Source organism: Felis catus, chromosome B3 (genome assembly GCF_018350175.1).
Source record: "Felis catus isolate Fca126 chromosome B3, F.catus_Fca126_mat1.0, whole genome shotgun sequence".
In the NCBI taxonomy this organism is placed as follows: domain Eukaryota; kingdom Metazoa; phylum Chordata; class Mammalia; order Carnivora; family Felidae; genus Felis; species Felis catus.
This window is the reverse complement of record NC_058373.1, coordinates 2,250,851-2,275,117: the sequence shown is the minus strand read 5'-3', so window position 1 is coordinate 2,275,117 and position 24,267 is coordinate 2,250,851. Positions and strand designations below refer to the sequence as shown.

The window sequence follows — 24,267 nt, the reverse complement described above, 5'->3', positions numbered from 1 at the left end:
TCAGAAATGATCACATGTTAGAAGGTCGCTCACAAGAACAAAATATCTTTCCTTGGCTCCCAGGGGCGCCTGGTCACTCTTGGGCAAGGATGTCCTGGGTGGAGTGGTTTCTCATCAAAGGAGTCTCTGTGGGATCCCCCATGAACATTTGCTCAGTACGGCGCCCTTCCAACACACAGAACAGAGCCCTTTTGTTCCTGCTCCCACGGTGGGCCTCCCCTTGGAGCTGAGGACTTGTCACTGAGGTCAGGGGCTAGCAGAGACATCTCAGACACATTTCCCCTTGTTCCCATCAGAGACGGCAGCATCGAACAGCAGCTCTGTGGGTAGCGTGCCCATCGTTAGCTGGCCTACAGTCTCTACGTTGACCAGTCCCACTGGCGCCTGAGTGCGGAATGAGGTAGACTGGCAGCTACCCGTCTTTGAGGTATTTTTCCCAACAATGAAGATCAGCCGTGTAACTTCAAGAGTTAAGCAGCCAACCCTCAAATATGGAAATACCCCACGACCCCCAGAAAGTAAACCCAGGATGAATTTGCAGAGTTCTGGGACACTGTGTCCTATAAAGCGAGATTATTCTGGAGACGAAACTCCTCCCCAGGGGCTAGAAGGGTCCGTTGCTCTCTTAGGGTCACTGATCTTGTCTGTAGATCCCTGATTGCTGGCAGAAGGTTCATGCTTCTGGAGTTTTCTGACCGCCTCCCACGTAAATATGAGCCTTTCCATTTTTTCTTTGAACTGAAACACCATAGTGGTTCCAGTCCAAGGCAACCACAAAATATAACCCTACTGTCCTCCAGATCTGAGGCTTGCTTCCGGTGGTTGGGCTGATGACAATTCAGCAACAGGCTTTGATCTGTATGTCACAAGGATGAGCAACCAGGCCTGGCACAACAGTTCTGGGATGGTCGTGTGGGATGCTGAGGTCACACACCTCCTGACATGGAGAGGAAGGGTAGGAAACAAAAACCTAGGGGTCCTTCTCAAGCCCTCCTGTCCCTGTGACCTCAGTCACCTGTATTTCTACCTTTCCAAACACCCCAACATGCCCATTCTTGTTGGCTATGCCCCAGTTCAGAATACACCCCCTACATTGGAATATACAAAGCCCTAGGGACTAGAAAGGGTATATTTGAAGAATATTTTTAACAAATGGGGGCATCTGAGTGGCTCGGTCAGTTAAGCATCTGACTCCCTCTCAGCTCAGGTCATGATCTACTGGGTTTGTGGGATTGAGCCCCATGGTGGGCTCTTCACTGATGGCACAGTCTACTTAGGATTCTCTCTCTCCCTCTCTCTCTCTCCCCCCCTCCACCCCTCCAATACTTTCTCTCTTTCTCTCTCTCTCTCTCTCTCTCTCTCTCTCTCTCTCTCTCATCTATCTATCTCTATCTCAAAAAAAACTAAAAACATTTTTAAAAGAATATTTTTTTTAATTTTTTTAAATTTTTTTTCAACGTTTATTTATTTTTGGGACAGAGAGAGACAGAGCATGAACGGGCGAGGGGCAGAGAGAGAGGGAGACACAGAATCGGAAACAGGCTCCAGGCTCCGAGCCATCAGCCCAGAGCCCGACACAGGGCTTGAACTCACGGACCGCGAGATCGTGACCTGGCTGAAGTCGGACGCTTAACCGACTGCGCCACCCAGGCGCCCCTTAAAAGAATATTTTTAACAAATAGCTCTGGGACAACTGGATATCTACATGAAAAAGAATGAAGCTGGACCCCTTTCTTACAACACACACAAAAATTAACTCCAAATGGACCATAGACCTATGTATGAGCTGCAACTAAAAAACCTCTTAGAAGAAAACACAGATCCTTATGACCCTGGGTTAGGAAAACACTTCTTAGACATGAACCAAAAGTAAAAGTGACAAAAAAAAAATGTAGAAAATGGGCTTCCTTGGAATTACAAAATTTGTGCTTCAAAAGACGCCGTCAAAGAAGTGAAAAGACAGCCCACAGAATTGGAGGAAATATTTGCCACTCATACCTATGATAAGGGACTTGTATCAAGCATATATAAAGAACTCCTACAACTCAATAATAGAAAGACAAATAATTTCAATTGTTTAAGTGGAAAAAGGGTCTGAATAGATATCTTCCCAAAGAAGTTACACAAGAAGCATCTGAAAAGATATTCAACATCATTACCCATCAAGAAAATGCAAATCAAAACCACCGTGAGGAGGCGCTGATTCAAGCTGGCAACTAGAAGGATCCTGAACTCACTTCCCCCAACAGACACGTGAAATCTACTGCCACATGTGGACCAAAAACAAAAACCTAAAAACTGGCAGAGACACCGCTTTACATCAGACAAATGAGGGGGGGGGGGCGGATAGGAAAGTCTGAGACACAGTCCCATAAACCCACTCATGAGGGGGCGACCCACAATCAGGAGGGGGCCCAAAACTTTGAGCTCCCCACTGAGGAGTGAAGAGCTTATACCCGCCACATCGGACACCCCAACTTTTAAGGCTCCTGAGAGATAAGCCTTCAAAACACCTGGCTTTGAAGAGCCCTGGGGTTCGTGTCCCCTGGACCCCCGGGGTTGTGGTGAGCTGAGGACCAGCTGCCATCAGGCTGGCACACGCCCATTGCCCCAAGGCCCAGACTTTACGCGAAAGACACTCATTTTTTTATTTTAAAGCGTTGGCCTGAGGGTCAGGGGTCTGTGGGAGTCCAATCAGGGGACAGAACTGGTGGGCGCCCTCTTCCCACCCCATCTGCCGGCGGGCACTATTTTTCCTTCTTCTTTCTCTCTTTTCTCTTTTCTTTTCCTTCTTTTTTCTTCTCCGTTTTCCCTTTTCAGCAGGTGTCACCTCTGTGCTCCCTCTGTGCAGAGAGAGAGGGAGAGACAGAGAACCCCAAACAGGCTCCACGCTGTCAGCATAGAGCCCGACATGGGGCTTGAACTCACGAAACCTCGAGATCATGACCTGAGCCTAAACCTAGATGCTTAACCGACTGAGCCACCCAGGCGCCCCAAAAGTACGTTTTAATTGGGCGAATTGTATGGTGTGTGAGTTATATCTTAATAAAACCATTTTCAAAAGACTGTTCATTTATTCATTCGTAATATCCCTGTCCTCCACGGCTCCTCCTGCCGGCGTGATGTCGTAAACATGCAAGTGCTATTCATGAGGCTGACTGAATGTCTGGTGGGTCTGCCTCTGACAGCTCAAGGTCAAACGTGAGCTCCCCGGCGCCTCGTCCTTGCCCCCAGTGAGCCACACTCCCTGCCGTGGACCCGCTGCGTCCTGTCCCATCTTGCTGCTGCTTATCCTTGCTCCTGGTCCCTTTTCAAGAGTAAGTTTAGGCGTCACGCCTCCGTAGTGACGTCTCCATGCAAAACAGCTGCCTCCAGAACAAATCCAGAACTCTCTCTGCGAAGCAGACCCAAGGAAGTCTTCAAAGCAGGAAGGCACTGAGGTGGTTGTCGGCCATTGTTTTAACGCCTGGTAGGACAGCCCTTCATCACATGCTGTTTCACATGATAACACTATGTTGTCTAGTTAACAAGTGATGCCTCCCTGCTAGCTGTGTAAGACCTCTCCTAAATTTAAAAACTCCCCCCCCCAAATTTGAATATTCTTCTCCCCAAACAGGGTTTATATTTCCTCTCACTTAATAGAAATGCCCTTCCGTAGAGTGTTGTCGTATCAGGTCTAGTGGGACGGTCCAAAGAATTAAATGAACTAATGTAAGCAAAGCACCTCCGTCGGTGACCAACAAGCACCCCAATGTTCCAAACAGTCACCGAGTAGTGCCAATCTGTTTCCCAGATAGTCCTCCGTTCACATCCTCTTCTTCAGAGACTGGAAATACGCTACGGGAAATAACTGGGAAAAATGCACGAACGTGCGTAGAGATATGTCCACCTCGCTGTCGGTGGGAGAAGGCGATGGTGAGGTGGCACCGAGGGTGTTTCGGCAGTAACTGAGTCACTTTGATCCTTCTCAGTCACTTTGATCCTTCTGCTAAAAACAAGTCAAAGGGTTGGAGGGGATGGGAAACAGCAAATACCGGTGAAAATAGCAAAGGAGTAAAAACACCCAGGGGCCACGCAGTGAACAGAGGCTGCCCCTCAAGTTTCCTGGCAGGTAAGCAGCCCAGAAGCCGGCTGAGGCCCTGCGATCATTTTATGAACCGGCTGAACTTGAACTTCACCTTCTAGAGCTTTATGGGATATCGGGAGCAGAAGGGAAGTCCCGGCTTCTTCTCAAGATGTGAAGCTTAAAAGGACGCAGAGGGAGCTTCCCCCCCTCCCCCACATATTTACATCCTCAGTTAAAAGGTAAACTGGAAATAAGTCCGTGCCCCGCCTCGGGAACTGCACGAAAACTGCCGGTCTGGAAATGGCCGTGAACGGAAGAGGGGGAAGCCTTCCTCATTTGCTGGTGATTAACAATTACCAGACGGCCCTCGCAAGAGCTGGCAGCCCGAACTCGTACCACATGTGTCTTGAAAGAAACCTCTAGACCAGAATTTAGTTTAAAATGGTTCCAGGCTGGTGGTGCCCCAGCCACCTGGCAGGAACAAAATCGAAACTTCTCTGGAAGAATGAGCTTTAACTTAAGTCACAAAGATTCCCACCGAGACACGAACAAGATGTATAAGCTCTCAGAGAAAAAGGTAAAAAAGAATAAAAATAAAATAAAATAAAATAAAATAAAATTACATATATATACATATATACATATATATGTATATATACCTATATACATATATATACAGGTATACATACATACATACCTATATATATACATATATATATATATATATATATAGGCAAATGGATGAATGAATGCATAACTAACTAACTAAATAATACATACATACATAAAACACATACTAGAATAGGGGCGCCTGGGTGGCTCAGTCAGGTAAGCATCCGACTTCCACTCAGGTCATGATCTCATAGTTTGTGGGTTCAAGCCCCACGTCAGGCTCTGTGCTGACAGCTCCGAGCCTGGAGCCTGCTTTGGATTCTGTGTCTCCCTCTCTCTCTCTCTCTCTCTCTCTCTCTGTTCCTCCCCCACTTATGCTCTGTCTCTCTCAAAAATAAATAAAAACATTAAAAAAAATTTTTTCAAAACACATCCTGGAATAGGCACCCTGAGAGAGAGTCAGAAGGAATAAGACACACAAAATCAAACCTAGAAAGACTTCACAGTGTGGGAAAAAACAGACACAGAAAGCAAAGTAAATACGTTTATATTTTCAAAGAAATAGAAGAGACGATAGAACAACTTAAGGAGAGAGAAACCATGAAAATGTTCTCAGCAGACTTGAAAAAGTACCAAGAAATTTAAAGAAATAATGATAACGTTATTGAGATTTGAAAGTAAATCGGCGGGTTGGACAGTGGATGTGATGGCACCGGAGAGGGGCAAGAGGACTGAAATACAGACCTGAAACAGATGTCCCGACGGCCACCAAAAGGGACCAGGAGCATCGAGGAGGGTTCAGACCATGGAGGAGGAGTGGGGAGCCTAGCATCTAATCCGCGTTCCAGGAGGACAGTCCCTCCCTGCACGTGAGCCTGGACGAGCTTCCTCCCGCCCCGAAGAAATCATCCGTCCACAGGGTCGTGAAACCCGACAAATCCCAAATAAGATGAATAAAAGAAAAAGCGTACTTAGCTCCTAGCTGAACCACCGAACGTGGAAACATAGAGCGGCTCTTTAAATCAGCCAGAGAGAAGACAGATGGTCTTTAAATGAGCAATGATTAAACCGGAAGCTCCCGTCTGGGGGGCAATTGTGAAATAATTAGTCCCATGTGGCAAGAGAAAGCGACCATCGGCGTAGACTCAGAGACCAGGTAACAAATCTTTAAGAGTGAAATGAAGTTCTTCCGAAGAGAAAACCTGAGGGACTTTGCCACCAGTGTGTCATCACCAGTGCAATTCCAGAGAAGGGGGAGGGGGAGAGGGAGGGCAGGGGGAACGGGGAGGGGAAGGGGGAGGGAGGAGGGGGAGGAGGAGAAAGAGGGGGAGGGGGAAGGGGAAAGGGGTCATAGGGAGGAGGAGGTGAAGGAGGAGGGGAGAGGGGGAGGAGAAGAAACTCCACGTTGAAGGCCTGTGATACAAAGAAGTCAATAAAAAAAAACCTGGATATTTGGATAAATCCAAACAAAAATGGCTGCGTGGAATAATAACCATACCTTGTGGTTTCGCAAACGAAAGCAGAGCTAAGTTACCTGAAGATAATAGGATGTAAGCCGAGAGAGTACTGTTGGGATGAAAATATTCAGTGGTTTTTTGTACCGTTCGGAAGGTAAAGACGGATAAACTTAGCACTTCGAAAACCTGAATGTGCGTGCCAAATTTTCTGGGATAGTCATAAAATTACAGAAACAGAGTTATAAACAGAAACAATAGAGGAGAAGAAGAACGAGAAAACATAACCAACAAAAAAGGCAAGAAAGCAGGAGGGAAAAAAAAACAGGAAAAGTAGAAAAAATATTTAAAATGACATAATTTTACACGCATATGTGTGCGTAATTTAAGAGGCCCTATGATCCAGCTAAAAGAGAAGGATTGTCTGGGGCACCTGGGTGGCTCAGTCGGTTGAGCATCCGGCTTTGACTCAGGTCATGATCTCACGTGCCACGGGTTCGACCCCCGTGTCGGGCTCTGTGCTGACGGCTCAGAGCCTGGAGTTTCAGATTCTGTGTCTCCCCTCTCTGCCCCTCCCCTGCTCATGCTCTCTATCTCTCTCTCAAAAATAAATAAACATTAAATTCTTTTTTTAAAAAAAAGACAAGGATTGTCAGGATAGACGTCCTTTAAAAAAATTTTTTTAAATTCACTTTTAAATAAAAACTTAATTTTTTGGAGAAGTTTTAGGTTTACACCGAACTCGAGAGGGAAGTACAGAGATTTCCCACACGCTCTCTGCCCCCACACGTGCACAGCCGCCCCCATCGTACGCACCTGCCACCAGAGGGCATGCTTGTTACCAGGGATGAACCCGCGCTGACGCATCATCATCGCGCAGAGCCCACAGTTCACCTCCGGTTCCTTCTTGATGGTGTACATTCTGTGGGTTTGGACAAATGCGCAATAACATGCCCCCATCACTGCAACCTGATGCAGAGGATGTACGTCACTGCTTCTGTTGATGCGCTCATTTCTCCCTCCACCCGCCCCACCCGGGGCAAACACTGATCGTTTACTGTCTCCATAGTTTGTCTTTTCCAGAAAGCCATGTGGGCGGAATCGCATAGAGGTAACCTTTTCAGACTGGCTTCTTTCGCTTAATATTATACATTTAAAGTTCCTCCATGCGTGTTCATGGCTCGGTGGCTGGTACGTCTTCAGGGCCGGATAACATCGGTTGTCCGAATGGTCCACAGTTTGTGTTTCCATTCCCCTCCTGAGGGACCTCTCGGTGACTTCCAAGTTGGGGCGATTATGAACAAAGCTGCTGTGCCCATCCGTGCGCAGGTTTCCGTGTGGGCACGAGCGTTCAGCTCCTTTGTAAACGCCAAGAGCCCAAGCGTTGATCGGACGGTTAAGAGTATGGTTGGTTCTCTGAGAAACCACCAAACTTGTCTTCCAACGTGGTGGCGCCATTTTGCATCCCCACCGCAGAGCATGAGAGTCGGTGCTGTTCCCCATCCTCGCCAGCAGGTGGTGGTGTCCGTGTTCCCTATTTTGGCCATTCCAATACGTGTGTGGCGGTCCCTCATGCTTGTTTCCCTTTGCACGTCCCTGACGACGTAGGAGCATCTTTTCATGTGCTTACTTGCACGTGTAGGTCTTTGGGGGGGGGCGGGTACCTGCGAAGGTCTTTGCCCACTTTTTTACATGTGGATTTAGTTTTGAGAGCGTGCAAGCAGGGGAGGGACAGAGAGAGGGAGGGGCGCAGAGGATCTGAAGCGGGCTCTGAGCTGTCAGCACGGAGCCTGGCGGGGGACTCGAAATCACAGGCCGCGAGATCACGACCTGAGCCAGAGCCACCCAGGCGCCCCAGTCCTTGCCCACTTTTTTAATTAGGGTTGTCGTCTCAGCGTTGGGTTTTAAGAGTCCTTTGTATACTTTGGGTCACAGTCCTTTATCAGATGTGCTTTCTGCAAAGACAACAGATACGGAGCTGCCCCACCTCCCCCACACCCCCCTACAGCTGTAGTCACACCCAGCCTCCTACTCGGTGGCTTGTCTTCTCATTGTCTTGACCGTTGTCTTTCCCAGGGCAGCCTCGTTTTCCTTTTAAAGAAGTCCAGCTTATCAGGGATTTATTTTAACAGATGCATCAGACGAATGCTAATCAAAATAAATCTGGCCCCAGTTTATGGAAAAAGCAGATTTGAGCAAAAATAATTAATAGAACCCAAGTCACTATAGAATGAGACCTGCTTTAAATCATGAAAAGGATACAATTCCAAGCTTGTTGGCACCTTCAATCAGCGCCCTCTGTACTGACATAACAAGGGACATGTAGCCTGGGCAGGCGCCCCAGTGTATAGACTTTTTAAAGAATGCAATTAGCAGGAGACGGATACAGTGTTTCCTCAAACAGACATGAACTATTTACCAAGAAGAATCAATCGTAAACAGGGCCATCAAGCCACCTGCAACAACCACAGTGGCCTGGAACAGGACCACAGGTTCTGACAACAGCACCGTTAGCCGTAAAGCCCGATAAAAGGATAACCGGAGAGAGAGGAGACAAACTCGTGTTGCCCGAGGTTAGGGGTGGCTGTAAAGGGACAGCAGCAGGGGGGCTGGAGGGAAGGTGGGGCAGCTCCATATCTCGACTGGGGTGGTGGTTCCACAGAGCCACACGGTGGGACAGCATAGCACCGAACTGAACACTTGTAACAAGGTCAGACGTCTGGGGTTGATGTCCTACAGTGGCCACGCAGGGTGCAGCCACGGGGAAAGTGAGGCTGTGCTACCGGGGCTGTCCTTGTAACTCTGAGCCCATCTACAATTATTTCAAAAATAAGCCAGGAAAACTTTTTAAAAGAGTAACTGGAAAATACCCATGTGTTTGAAAAATCAAGAATCACGCCTCCTACATAACTCGTGGGTCAAAGAAGCAAACGATACCGGAAATTTTAAAGCGTTTCGAGCTGAACGATAATGCGAATTTAGATGTCAGATCTTGTGAAACGCGGCTAAAGATAAAGCAATACTTTAGAGAAGCTATCTTAAATGCTTCTATTTAGAAAGATAAAGGCTGAAATTAATTAATGAGCTAATCATCAAAGGAAGTAGAAAAGGGACAACGATAGAGGTAAGAACAAGATTTATGACACATGTAATAGGGGGACTGACAAAATTAAAAGTTGGTTCTGGGAAAACACTGGTGAAACTCCAGCGAAATTAATCAAGAAAAAGAAAGAGAGAGAGAGACAGAACACACATAACAGGAAAGGTTAAGAGGGGACATGATTACAGATTTAAAAGGTAAGAGAATGTAATAAACAACTTTATAGAATAAATATGAACAACGAAATAAAATGAAAAAATTCTGAGAGAAAAAAAAATCTTTATCAAAATACCACCAAATAAAATTCACCAATTCGTAAAAACAATCATACATGATGACCATGTGGGATTATTCCAGGGATGCAGGGAGAGTTCATTCAAAACTCAGTTATGGTAATCTACCGTATTCACAGGCTAACAAAGAAAAATTACATGGTCCTATCAATCGGTGCAGAAAAGCATCTGACAAAATTAAACACTGAGTCATAATGTAAACTCTCAGTGCACTAGGCCTAAAACAAGAACATTCTCAACTTCATAAAGGATGTTGGCAAAAAACCCATAGCTAACAGCTCTCTTGATGAGGAGAACCGAATGCTTTGCCTCTGAGGTCGGACACAAAGCAAGAAAGCCTCATCTCAACACTCATTGGACTTGGTGCTGAAAATTCTGGCCACTGCAATAAGGCAACACAAGGAAATAGAAGGAGTTCAGTTGAGAAAGGAAGAACGAAACCTGGTCTTTATTTACAGATGACACGATTGTCTACATGGGACATCCCAGGGCATCTTTGAAAATAATTCATAAAATGAATAAGTGAGTTCAGTGATTTGCAGTAAACAGATGTGCAGTATGTTTATTTGCAATAAACATAACAAAAATCAATTAGATTTCTTTCTACTGGCAATGAACACACAGATACTAAAATCTAAATTTAGTATTGTAATACCATTTACAACCGCTCAAAAAAAGAAAAATCCTTAGGCATAAATCCAGGGAAACATAGTCGGGACCTGTACAGAGCAAACTACGAAACACTAAGGAGAGAAGCCAAAGATCTCAGTAGAGAGATACACCATATTCATAGATTGGGAAACTCGGTAAAGATTAGTTCTCCCCAAATCTATATATAAAGTTCATGTGATTCCTACTAAAAATCCCAGTAAGACTTTTTAGATAGATGAAATTATCCTAAAATCTATACGGAAATGCTAAGAGACTAGAGTAGCTAAAACACCTTTGGAAAAAGAACAATAAAGTAGGAGAAATGAGCCAACCTGATTTCGAGAACTGTTACGTAGCTACAGTAACCAAAAATGTGCGGTATTGGAGGACGGATATACATATGGACTAGAGAACCCAGAAATAGACCTACACAAACATGCCCACCTAATTTATAACAAAGGTGCAAACGCAACTCAATGGGGGCAAGAGAGCCTTTTCAGCAAATGATGCCGCAGCAAGTGAACATCGATGGGGGTGGGGAGGGAGGTGAGAGACGAGGAGGCGTGGCCCGCATCTCTTAGCTCTTACAAAAATGAACTCAAAAAGGACCGACCCATAAAAGGTAAAGTTATAAAACTTTTAGAAAAAATAGTAAAAAATGGCGGCATCGAATATTGTCGAGCTTGCAGACAAACTGGATCACTCATACTTTATGTGAACGTAAAACGGACAGCCACGCTAGAAAATTGTTTGGCAATTTCTTTAGAAATAAGACATACAGCCATTGTAGAACCCCAGAACTGGACTCCTGGGCGTTTATCCCGGTGAGATGAAATCATATGTTTCAGCTGCACAGGAGTGTTTGTATCAGCTCTACTCACAATGGCCAAAAAGTGAAAACAACACGGAGGTCCTTTCATTGCGAGTGGGCCATCCATACAAAGCAACCCTACTCAGCAATGAAAAGGAATTACTGATACACACAACAGGCTGAGTCGACCTCCAGAGAATTCTGCTGCGTGAACAAAGCCGGTCCCCAAAGGTTACACACTGTCTGATGCCATTTATACAACCCTCTTGAAATGGTGAAAGTTTAGAAATGGTGGCCATGGGGGAAGGTGGAGTGGGGGTGGGAGGGAAGTGAGTGCGGCATAAAGGGGCAACAGAAGGAATCTTTGCCGTAATGGAAATACAGCAACACCTTGGATTGAGAGTAACTTGTTCTGCGAGTGTGCTGCAAACATTTCCAATAAATTTGAACTTGACAAACGAGCGACGTCTTGCAATACGAGTAGCATGGGACGCCGAATCTCACACGATCACAACGGAGCCAATGGTTCTTTGAAATTCACTTTGACATCCAAGTGCTTTGGATTACGAGCATGTTTCCGGAACGAATTATGCTCGCAAACCAAGGCGTTACTGTATTCCGTACGTTGATTCCATCAATGCCAATAACCTGATTGTGATATCATACTAGAGTTAGCCAAGATGTTACCATTGGGAAAAACTAAGGTATACGCATCTCTTTGTATTACTTTCTTACAACTTCTACGATAATCTTGAAGTAAAGAATTTAATTTTAAAAACTATTTAAAAATTGCTTTATCAATACCCCAAAATAGCAGTTAGAAGATGGAATTATTTTAAAAGGTTACCTTCACAAAGCTCATGAAAGATATGTAAGCTCCTTCTGAAGAAAATTACAAAACTTACTGAAGGGCATTAAATAAGTCCAGAATAATGGAGAGAGAAATCATATACACAAAAATGGGAGACACACAAAAAATCATATGGATGTCTGTTCTCCCCAAAGTCTTTTAAAATTTAAGGCGGTACTAACCAAAATTGCAAGTGTTTTTTAGAACATCACAAACTGATCCTTAAATTTTTATCAAGAATCAAATGGCATTAAATAGACACATACTTAACTAAGCACAGAGAAACTTCCATACGAAAGAAAAATAATTATTTTTAAATGTAATGATTAAGAGAGTAGAGTTTGACATTAGGATAACAAACTGACAACAGAACAGAACAGACAGCCTGGAGTAGCTTCACGTTCATACGAAGAAACCCAATTTGTGAGAGAGCGAACACTGTACACGGTGGGGGGGGGGGGGACAAACACTAATTGAGGTGTTGGGACGATAGGTCAACCGTGTGGAAACGATGTAATGGACCAGTACATTCACAAATATCAATTCCAAGTGGATTAAATACATACATACAAAAGTCAAAGCTATAAGATGTTCAGAAGACAATGGAAGAGGATAGCCATGATAACAGAGCATGTTTAGCAAAGGATAAAAGTTTCAAACCAGATGCAAAACAGCACAAACTGTAAAGGACTTGATTGGTAAACTCCCACTACAATAAAGAACTCCTACTCGTTAATTAAAAGAGTAAAACGCCAAGTTAAGAGCTGGAAAAAGAAAGAGACCAACAACCCAGAAGAAAAACAGAAAAAGTTCGGCTGGGCGTATCACATAAGAGGAAATTCAAACATCCCATAAATATGGAAATATGTGCAACTTACTAGCAATTAGGAAAATACAAAAATAAGTTATTGTGAAAAATAATTTAATAGGCGCCAGACTGGAAAAAAAGTTTAAAATCTTGATGATACCAGGAACTGGTGAGGATACAGACCAACCGAGAAATTTACACCTGCTGAATGAAGGGTAGGTTGGCGTAGCATTTTTAAATTCTTTTCTTAATGTTTATTTATTTTTGAGAGACAGAGAGAGAGCACAAGTCAGGGAGGGGCAGGGAGAGAGACACACACAGAATCCGAAGCAGGCTCCAGACTCCGAGCTGTCAGCACAGAGCCCCACGCGGGACTTGAACCCACGAACCATGAGATCATGACCTGAGCCGAGGTCAGGCGCTTAACTGACTGAGCCACCCAGGAGCCCCTCAAGCACTTTAGAAAATAATTCAACAGTATCTAGTACAAATGAAGATAATGATGATGTCATACCTGAGACTCACTGATTTCACATCTAGCTTTATACCTATTGAAACCTGCAGACGCACACGGAGACAAGTACAAAAATGTCCACAGCAGTACAGTCTCTAAGTTAAAGAGGAGTAGAGGCAAGTAACCCAAATGTCTATCAATAGTAAAATGGATAGTGAAGTCACACAATAAAATACCGTAAAGCAGTGGAAAAAAAATCATTGAGTTACAACAAAATGAAATGAGAGGCGCCTGGGTGGCCCAGTCGGTTAAGCGTCCAACTTCGGCTCAGGTCGTGATCTCGCGGTTCGTGGGTTCGAGCCCTGCGTCGGGCTCTGCGCTGACAGTGTGGAGCCTGCTTGGGATTCTCTGTTCCTCTCTCTCTTTCTCTCTCAAAATAAATAAACTTTAAAGAAAAAGAAGGGCACCTGGGTGGCTCAGTCGGTTAAGCGTCCGACTTTGGCTCAGGCCATGATCTCGCGGTTCGTGGGTTCGAGCCCCGCGTTGGGCGCTGTGCTGACCGCTCAGAGCCTGGAGCTTGCTTGGATTCTGTGTCTCCCTCTCTCTCTGCCCTTCCCTCACTTACATCTCTCTCTCTCTCTCTCTCTCTCTCTCTCTCTCTCTCTCTCTCTCTCTCTCAAAAATAGATAAACATTAAAAAACCAAAGAAATGACATGAATGTATTTCTGGGGCATAATTTGAGTAGCAGAAGCAAGCCTACCAAAAGAGCAATCACTGTGCAATTGCATGTGTATTATCGTCGAAAATAGGTAGAGCTGAGGCCTCCAAAGTTCCTTGACGAGATGGCATTGACTCACTTTCTTCCTCCCTGCTAAACACAGCTAAATACCCCGGAAATTATTCAAGATAGCAACGAAAGGATTCTGAAAGCCAGAAAAAAAGATGGCTAGGTGGGTAGGAGACTCAGGACTTGCAGAATAGCAATATGGTGAGTTCCCGGGCTTTCTTTTTACCGACCATATACCCGGGAGAGCCCTCTAACCCAGAACTGCAGACAGGCAGACACAAGGAGTGAACAGAAAACAACGTTCTCTCTTGCCTGGCCAGAAGGCGGGGAAAGGGGGGAGATCAGCACGACCCAGCAGAAGCCCCAGCCCCTTCCCCACCACCAGGGCACCAGCAGGTGGTCCGATCTGCAGCCCCAGGCTGACCCAGCCCCCACTCCAGAACTAGGGCACGAGCAGGAAGTCCGTGCACCTGCGGGGACGGCATCAGCTGAGCGCTTCATTTTCCTGCCCTCCACCTACTGGCCAAAAAGACGGAGGCCCAGCCGCTTCTGCCCATCCCACCCTGAGTGGCAGATGGTCACCTGTGATCCCAGGCAGGCCAGAGAAGCTCTTTCCACCCCAGGAGGCAGAACTGGAAGGAATATGTACCAGCAGGGCCAGAAAAATCGAGCGGGACCAGAATAGCGCTGCAAGGACTCTGGAAACTGAAGTGTCCTTACAACAGAAGCCCAGAAAAATAGCCCAGAGCCACATGCTACGTGGAAGTAGGTATTGCCTGCTGAAACACGCGATTTAAGTCGGACCAAGAGACTCTGAACATGATAATGAAAATATCCGAGTTACAATTAACAGTCACTTTAAAATTTTTTTTTTAATGTCTATTTACTTTTGAGACGGAGAGACGGAATGTGAGCAGGGGAGGGGCAGAGAGAGAGGGAGACACAGAATCCGAAGCAGGCTCGAACTCACAAACCACGAGATCATGACCTGACCCGAAGTCGGACGCTTAACCGACTGAGCCACCCAGGCGCCCAAGATTCATTCATTCATTCAAAGACAGAGCACAAGCGGGGTATGGGCAGAGAGAGGAGACACAGAATCCGGAGCAGGCTCCAGGCTCCGAGCTGTCGGCACAGAGCCCGACGCGGGGCTTGAACTCATGCACCGTGAGATCATGATCTGAGCCCAAGTCGGATGCTGAACCGACGGAGTCACCCAGGCACCCCTAGAACTTTCCTCTTTAGTGGAAGATAAATAAACATTTATTTATTTTTGAGAGAGACGGAGACAGAGTGAGAGCAGGGGAGGGGCAGAGAGAGAAGAAGACACAGAATCTGAAACAGGCTCCAGGCTCCCAGCTGTCAGCACAGAGCCCGACGAAGGGCTCGAACCCGCAAACCATGAGATCAGGACCTGAGCCCGAGTCGGACACTGAATCGACTGAGCCACCCAGGTGCCCCGCCAGATTTGTTTCTTAAACTTGATGATTGATATGCAGATATTTAGGGCAGGTTTCTCTTTTTTTTAGAGTGCATATACATTTTATAAATTTCTTTTTACATTCCCAATATTTACTAAAATATGTTTTCAAGATCGGGGAACAAAACAGTGACGGTACGTCCCTGTGGCGGCTCCTCGGGCAGCCGTCGTCATTTTTTCAGACCCTGTCCCAAGCCGGTGGGGGAAGGGCAAATTGACACAGTGAATCCTTCCCGCCTGTAGCTGGCGCTTACGATTCACTCTGCGGCGGGAACTTAGACATTTGCGTAGCTGGGAGAAATTAATGCAGAGCAATCGGGAGGCACAGCCCAGATAAAAGCCCCTAAACCCAGAGGGCGAAGGCTGTTTCGAGCCGGGATGGCTGAGGCTCCGGGTGGGGGGCAGGGTCAGGAAAAGCACCCTGCAGATAACCCCCAAAGCTGACGGAGATGTGGGCTCTTGGGCCCGTCAGGAAGGTATTCCGGACAGGGGTGAGTGCGAACAGCACGGAGAAGCCTCCGTGCGTTGTAACGGACACGCCAAGGGCCGTATTGACAAGGATGAACCGCGAAGGCAGGTGGTTCACCTCTTCCTCCCGATCTCCCCTATTCTCCGGCTTCTTCCCGCCAAACCCCTTCTCACGAACCAGACGGGGTCCTCGCAGGACCGAGATTCCAAAGACCAGCTTCCAGGCAAATGTCTTCTGAGCATGGAAATGGGGACCAGAGCTCGCGTGGAGTCCGGAGGCCGGAGCAGGGGCATGTGATCGCGCCCGCGGGCCTGCCCTCCCAGTCCCTCCACGGGGACCCCCCTGCCTCCCTCCCACCGTGCCCCCTACACCCCGGGGCTCCGTGGGAGTCCCCCAGCCTCCCTCCCGGCGGCCTCCCCGAGCTCCTCTTCTGTGCGGCAGGAAGAGGCAAGCGGCCAAGGGATTGGGTTTCCCGCTCGTCGAGGAGGCCTGGGCCTCAAAGCCGCAGCAGAGCGAAGGGGCTCATCTGCTCGCCGAGGCCCCGGCCACCCTCCCTCCACGCACAGCACAAGCCGGCGATTCAGACGGTTGTTCTGACCTCATCTATCCTGAGTCACCCTGCAGGAGTGCTGACTTAGCCTCACCAATATTTTGAATTTGTAGAGAAAAGCAGGACTTTCCACACTCCAGCGGCCTTTCCCATGCGGATCAAAGCATCCTGCACTCTTTGAGGAGGGCAGCCCCCCGGGGAGGACCTCCCACGCGTCTGGTCTCATCTGCCAACGTCCTCGCGGACCCAGGGCCATGACCCCAGACCCCTGCGGGAGGGAACGTCCAAGTCGGCGCCCCGTGTAAACCCACGTGTTGGCTCAAAAACCCTCTGCAAGGTCAGGCTATGTCGATAGGCTCTCTGCCGTAAGGGTGGCCTCGCGATACTCATTTATGCAACCGTTGTCTCCACGGGTATCTCTAGAGCCATTACTAGGGGCCGGTCCCCGATCCCTCCCCCCCCCACCACCACCACAGTGCCATGAAAGGAGTGCCAGCTTCCGAGTGAGTAAATACAGTGCTTGAAGCCTAGGTGGCAACCTGCTAATATTTAGCTGGAGAGAAAGTAAGAAACAAATCAGAGGGCATCCAGGGGCGCTCGGGCCCCAGCCCCAGGTGGCCCCTCTGTCTATCCCATCGCTGGTGTGCGTGGCCCTGGGCTGGAGGGCTGGTGGGGTGGCTGTTTGGGGAGGGCAATGACTAGAGAGCCGGGGGTGTCCCCAGGCTCGCATGCGGGGCCCCTGTGTTCAGGAGCAGGAAGACAGAGGGACTTGTGGCCAGTGGCCGACAGCCAGCAGATGGCTCTGTCCACGGCACCGTGTCCCCGTGCAGATCTCCGAGAACTTGTCTGAACTTGACTCTCCAAGTCCTTACAGAGGGACATTTGTCCAGGTAGGAGGACAGAACCTCTGAGCTGTATGTGACCTTGACTCATGACTCTGAAATATCTAGACGTTGGGCACGTGGAGCTCCTCTGTGCTCCTGGCCCGTCCCGTCTGGACTAGAGGCGGCCCTGAAGGACAGTGATCGCCAGGAGAGACACAGAAACGCAGGAAGGGGCACGCCTCGGAGGCTCAGTCGTCGGTTAAGCATCCTTGATTTGGCTCAGGTCCTGATCTCACCGTTTGGTTGGTGGGATCGAGTCCCGCATCGGGCTCAGCGCTGACAGTGTGGAACCTGTTTCATATTCCGTGTCTCCCTCCCTCGCTCTCTGCCCCTCCCCTGCTTGTGCACACGCAGGCACTCACTCTCAAAAGTAAATAAACTTACAAAAAAGGAGTGCAGGAAGGAATCAAGAATAACGGAGAGGGTTAACGTGGGAATTAATGTCAATGAATATTGACTCTACAGAACAATGATTATGATCTATTCTTGGGATCTGCTCATAAATAGAATTAAAATGCACAACGGTAATATCAAAGAAGTGGGCAGGTGCATAAGGAGTTGTGTGTTAAGGTCTTAGTATTGTCTGAGAGCCTCTAAAAGTACTAATTCATATAAGACTCTAACACAGAGTTAGGTTGTATATTTTAGTGATTAAAAGAATAATAAAAAAATGTATAACTAACAAGCCAACTAAAAGAGAAATGGAATAGTAAAAAATATATATTAACCTGAAAGAGGGCAAGAAAAGAGAGAAAACCGAGTTTTAATAATACCCATAATTATAAGATAAAGATTGTAAGCCGGAAGAAAATTAGCCTAATTCTATGCTAGTTACATGAGACACTCCTTAAATTTTTTTTTTTCAACGTTTATTCACTTTTGGGACAGAGAGAGACAGAGCATGAACAGGGGAGGGGCAGAGAGAGAGGGAGACACAGAATCGGAAACAGGCTCCAGGCTCTGAGCCATCAGCCCAGAGCCCGACGCGGGGCCCGAACTCCCAGACCGCGAGATCGTGACCTGGCTGAAGTCGGACGCTCAACCGACTGCGCCACCCAGGCGCCCCAAGACACTCCTTAAATATGTGAATGCAGGTTGGTGATCAAAAAAAGAGGGGAAAAGTAACCAAAAGACAGTAGATTAGGCTTTACTAATAGCAAAAAATTTTTAAGCGAAAATTTTAAGCAAAAACTAGACAAAAAGATAGAGGTTTCCCAATTACAAAGGTGATAGCCCACCAGGAAAATACTTATTTTAATTCTAAATGTCTATGCAAATAATATAGGCCTTCAAACTGTAGAAAGCAAAAGTGGACAGAACTAAAAGCAGAAACAGATCCACAATCATATTTGGAGACTTTAACACACTTCTGTCAGTAACTAACAGAGGAATGGGATCAGAAAAGAGGAAAAGATCTGGAAAATGTGATTATTGAACTGGATCTAACAGGACAGACACGCATAGAACACGGCATCCAGCAACAACATGTATATTCTATTTCAACAAATTTCCACTGTTAACGTTATTCACGATACATTCTCTTCTCCGACTGTAGAATAACCCATCTAGGAACCAATACAGAGACAGAGAAAGTAGAAATTCCCCACCTGCCTGAAAGTTAACCAACACGTTTCCAAATAAACCGCAGGCCACACAAGAAATCACGAGAGAACACGTACGCTATTTAAAATAACGAAAATATGGAATATGAGATTTTGGAGGCAGCTGCTAAATTTAGAGGGAAGTTCATAGCCACAAATTAGGAAAAAAATAAAAGCCATAGATCGGCGATCCAAGCTCCCATCTCAAAAAGTTAGAAGAAAAGAACAAAACATTAGGCGTGAAGAATGGAGAAGACAGGAATAATAAGGATAAGGGCAGAGGTTAATTAGACAGAAAACACGGAACAGAAAAATCCAACGAAATCAAAAGCTGATCCTTTGAGACACCGTAGACTTGATCCCTTTCTGGAAATGGCAGATCCATTAAAAAGAAAGAGGGAAAACAAAGTATCAGTATCAGAAAAGGACAATGGTTCCTGCCATGTCCAAAAATGACATGTACATGCACAAATGAGTGTAAATAAAACTGGGGAAGTCACAGTAACCTGACTTGTCACTGTCATGTGCGGGCTGTGACACTGGACCGCAGTTTGGCAAACACTATCTTCGGGAGAAACCGGGAGAGTTTACCCCAGGATCTCTCTGTATTGTTCTTTACGACATCATGTGAATCTATAATTATCTCAATAAAAACTCCAATTAAAATGTAGATTAGATCGGATTTTAGGAACAACTTTGTGCTCATAAATTCAGAAACGCAGATGAAAAAAAAATTCCAGAACAAAAATGTATGTTACCGGAGCTGATACGGGAAGAAATAAAAATCTCAAATATTCCTGTATCTATTAAATGGATCCAATGATAATTCGAGACCTCCCCACGAAGAGATATCCAGGTCCAAATGGTTTACAGGTGAATTCTCCCAACCATTCAAAAAAGCATAGCTCCAGGATTAGTCCAACCATTCCAAAAGATGGAAAAGGGGAAATGTTTCCCAAATCATTTCGTGAGGCCAGCACACCCACAATATGAAAACCAGACAAGGGCATCACAAGAAAAAAAGTTGAGGCTAATCTCTCCCACAAACACAAATGGCAAAAGTTGTAAGCCAAATAGTAACATACCAAATCCATAGTTATATCGAAAGGATAATAGACCTTAACTAAACCGGGTTTATTCCAGGACCACGTCGTCTTAACATTTTAAAAAGTCTATCAGTGCAATGCACCCACGTTATTAAGAAGAAAGCAGGAAAGACCCATATGATGGTCTCAGTAAATGCAGAAAAAAAGTCATTTTGAAAAAACTTGACAATTGATGTGGGGAAAAATAAAACCTCTCTTCCAAATGCAAATAGAAAGACACTTCCTCAATTCAATAAAGAGTATCTGAACAGAACAAAACTACAGCAAACTTCAGACTTATTGGCAAAATAATGAAACTTGCCTCTTGAGACTGGAAGGAGACACGGTCGTCTCTGCAGAAAAACAAACCCAGACGCTGGAGTCAAACTCTGGAGAGCTCTATCGGGCAAATGGACCAGAGGATTCAATATTGGAAAGGTACCAGTTCTCTTCAAATACACCTACAGAGTCGAGGCAATCGCAATGAAAATCCCAACAGCATAACCAAGTCTCGTTTGAAGAACAAAGCTGGAAGACTCACCAGAGACCAAAAATATATATATTATGAAACTATCGTAATTAAGACTCTGTGGGGCGCCCGGGTGGCTCCGTCGGTTGAGCATCTGACCCTGGATTTCAGCTCAGGTCGTGATCCCAGGATCATGGGATCGAGCCCCGCATCAGGCTCCGCGCAGAGCACGGAGCCTGCTTGAGATTCTCTCTCCCTCTCCCTCTGCCCCTCTCCCCCCGCTCATGCTCTCTCTTTTCTCTCTAAAACAAAACCAAACCCTCTGTGATATCAGTGCAAAGAAAAAAGAGACTGATGGATCATAATGGGAGAACAGAGAGACACAGCTAGGGACGTGAGACGTAATAGACACATAGACAGCAGAGAGGTATGGTGGTTCTTGAGTTTTTTATGACACGACTTCTGCTCAGTAGAGCCAGACAGGCTCTTCAAAAACTGTTGCTGGATCAATTAGATATCCACATAGGAAAGAATTTTAAACATCTATTTCACAACGTGTACAAAATCAACTTCGTATGAATTAAGGATCCAAATGCGAAAGGCAAAACAACACAGCTTCCAGGAGAGACGCGGGGGAAAAATCTTTGTGACCTCGCGGCAGACAGCGATTTCTTCGAAAGGACCCCCTTGCCCCCACCCCCTGGGGGACCTGGGCCGTTTGGTTTTTTTCGTGCTTGACTTGCTTTATGGATTCTGACACGTGTGAAACTGTAAAGTCAGCAGAAACATCAGAAGACTGAGAAACGCAAGTCAAAACCACAATGAGCTATCGCCTCACGCCTGTCAGAACGGCTAAACTCGACGACACACGAAGAAACAAATATCGACGAGGATGCGGAGAAAGGGGGACCCCCTCGCACTGTTGGTGGGAATGCAGACTGGCACAGCAAACGACGGGGTTCCCACCAGAGTGGGCGGGGCCTCAGCCCCACCTGCCTGAGCTTCCTTGCCTCTGACCTCACACCCTCCCTAAAGGGCCTTTAAAACCCCCTTTCCCTTCAAAAAACAGTGGGTCTGGAGTGGCCAACGAGTGCGTGCATTTCCTCCTCTTTCAGGGTCTATCTGACCCCCCGAGTGTGGTTAGGTGAGAGAGTCTGGCTTTCAACATCCTTCCACGTGAATTCATCCCCAGGGGCCCCGGACGCGCCCCCCCGGAGAAGGGGGCCCGCAGGCGCCTGTACGGCCCCCACAGGTTCTCTGTGCGTCCCCGCGTGGCTCTGGCACGACCCTGGGCAGTGACTTCCTCAGTCCTCCTCGTGCCAAACGCAACGCAGCCAGAATGGCTTGTTTCTCATTTGGCTGTGTATCGAACTTCCTCTTCTTTAATTTTTATATTAGGCGTTTCTAGAGCAGAGGCTGATGTCACAGGAACTCTTTCCAGATGTTGTTTTGAAATCAGTGTAACCATGGCATTGCTGGAGGCTGAGACGTCCATCGGGGCCAACGGAGCCGCGCCTGGGTGCAGGGCGGGGCAGGAGCTGGGGCGGGGACGAGAGTGTCCCTGGGAGAAGGTGGGGAGCGGGGGTGTTATTCGGTATTGAGGTTCCCCCAGGAAGGACCCTGGGACAGCTGCCACCTTTGACCTTTATGCCCTGGCACTTTTCATATGAAACCCTCGCTTGCTTAGAATGCGCTCGTGGATGGTTTGAGATCACCTGTGCTCCTGCGAAAGGAAACCGAGAAAGCTCGGGTTCCAAGCTTGTCCTTCCCAGTTCCCTTCCCTTCCCTCTCTGCCTTCCCAGTTCACCCTTGTCTCCAACGTGACTCAACTGTGCACTTCACCCCATCCCCGCCTGCAACAGGTGCACCCCTTCCCCACCTCCCAGCCTCCGCTGACGCCCCTCTGCTCACTCACACCACGCCCTGCGATCTCGACTTCCTTACTTGCATATCCTGCCTTCCACAGACACCTCCTCCAGGGTGCCCGTCTACAGACAGAGCCGCACATCCCGTGACCCCCCCCCCCATGTCTGCACCCACACCCTGAAGCAGGACACATGTGTGCCGTCCCTGCCTCCATGAGCACCGCAGAAGCTACGACTCTTGCTCACTCCCCCCACCCCGTTCGACCACAACCCGCCCCCCCTCCAAGGGACACTCTTCTCACCGCTGCAAATCACGCTTTCCTTCGTGACTTTGCGCATGCTGTTCCCTCCGCCTGAAATGCTCTTCCCTGCCTGAAATGTTCATATGACTCACTCATCCACCTCTCCCAGGTCCCTGCCCACATGTCACTTCCTCACAGAAGCCTTCGTGGGCACCTTCTAGAAAAGGACAGTGAGCTCCCCTCGTCACCGTCTCCTGCTCCCGCGTAAGGTTTCTTCAGGGCCCTTCACTGCGTCACGTCCTATCACAAAGGTGTTAACATCTGTCCCCTCCCCACCCCCCGGGCCAGAATACAGTTGTGTGCGGCCAGGGACTGAGCCTGCTGGTCTCCCCTGCCGCCCCCCGGCAACGGCCTGGCCTAGTGGGTGCTCTGCAAACACCGAATGTGCGATTCCAGCTCCGGGGACGCCTCCCTCCTTGGGAGCCTCCTTACAGCCCTTTTTGATCCGCTTTAAACACGATCCTTGAGGGCGGCGACTGGATCCCACAGGGCCGGGCGTGCAACAGGTCACAGGAAATACTTGTGCGATTAATGAGAAGCACAAGAATTCATTCATTCTAGGAGCCTGTTGGAATCTCAAAATGATGTCTGAATTTCACTTATCTGGGCTCTCACCTGGCTACCGTGGTATCATCGTTAATAAACTTGACGCTTAGGGGCGCCCAGGGGGCTCAGTCCGTGAAGCGTCTGACTCTTGCTTTCGGCTCAGGTCGTGATCTCACAGTTTCATGAGTTCGAGCCCCACGTCGGGCTCTGAGCTGACAGCGAGGGGCCTGCTTGGCATTCTCTCTCCTCCTCTCTCTCTCTCTCTCTCTCTCTGCGCCTCCCCCACTCTCTCTCTCTCTCTGTCTCTGTCTCAAAACTAACTAAGTAAATAAATTCTTGGCATCATTCATGGCAAACGAGGAGCCTGGCCAGGCTCCCCCAACCCCAGTGGGACGCTGGTCGCTCCTTCGGCCCTACTCAGGTCGCACCTACAGAAGTCACATCGTGGGTGACGCAGCAGGACGGAGCATGCCGGGCTGGGCGAGGCCTTTGGGGAAGCAGCTTACGTCTGGACATCCCCACCACGGGGCCGGACCTGCTAGCCTGCCATATAATGTTCCGTGATCCTGTTTATCGTATACACGTTAAGCTATCACTTTCCTCCTCAAGGAAGCAAGTTGTGCAAAGGTCCTGGACCCCCTCCGCGGGGAGTGGAAGGCCTTCCCTGGTCTCTGTGGACAATCGTATGACCGTGCCCGGGGGGACTCAGCAGTAGGCGTGGGAGAAACCCTTCCGGGCTGGGTGAGCCGCACGAGCTCCAAGGTTCAGGGCCGCCTGGACCCTTGGGAAAGGCCACCTTCGATGGAAGGCTGAAGGCACAGTCCTGGACAGAGTAAAATACCTCGAGCAGCCTCCGTCCCCCACAGTTTCCATCTCGCTGGGATAACACGACTTGAAATAGGGTCTAACAGAAGAGAAGACATTCTGAACTTTGGCGGGTCTGCGAACACCACCTCGCTTCCCCCTCGGCCTTCACGATGGGCCCTCTGGCCAGCTCCAGTGCTCACGCCCGCGTGGGAAAATGCTCACGCTCCGCACCCAGGGGGCGAGCGCACTGACCCTCTCCTCCCTGCCCTGTGACCCAGGTCTCCTCTGCCCTGGCCCTGGGAGTCAGTCCCCGTCAGGTTCT

The 24,267-nt window shown here is 47.7% G+C and overlaps 1 protein-coding gene across 5 annotated transcripts in view; it reads right to left on the bottom strand.

Annotated features, from left to right (window-relative positions):
- The window catches only part of IL16 (interleukin 16), a 94,438-nt gene that overhangs the window by 45,280 nt on the left and 24,891 nt on the right, over positions 1–24,267 (bottom strand). The gene's annotated exons all lie outside the window — the stretch shown is intronic.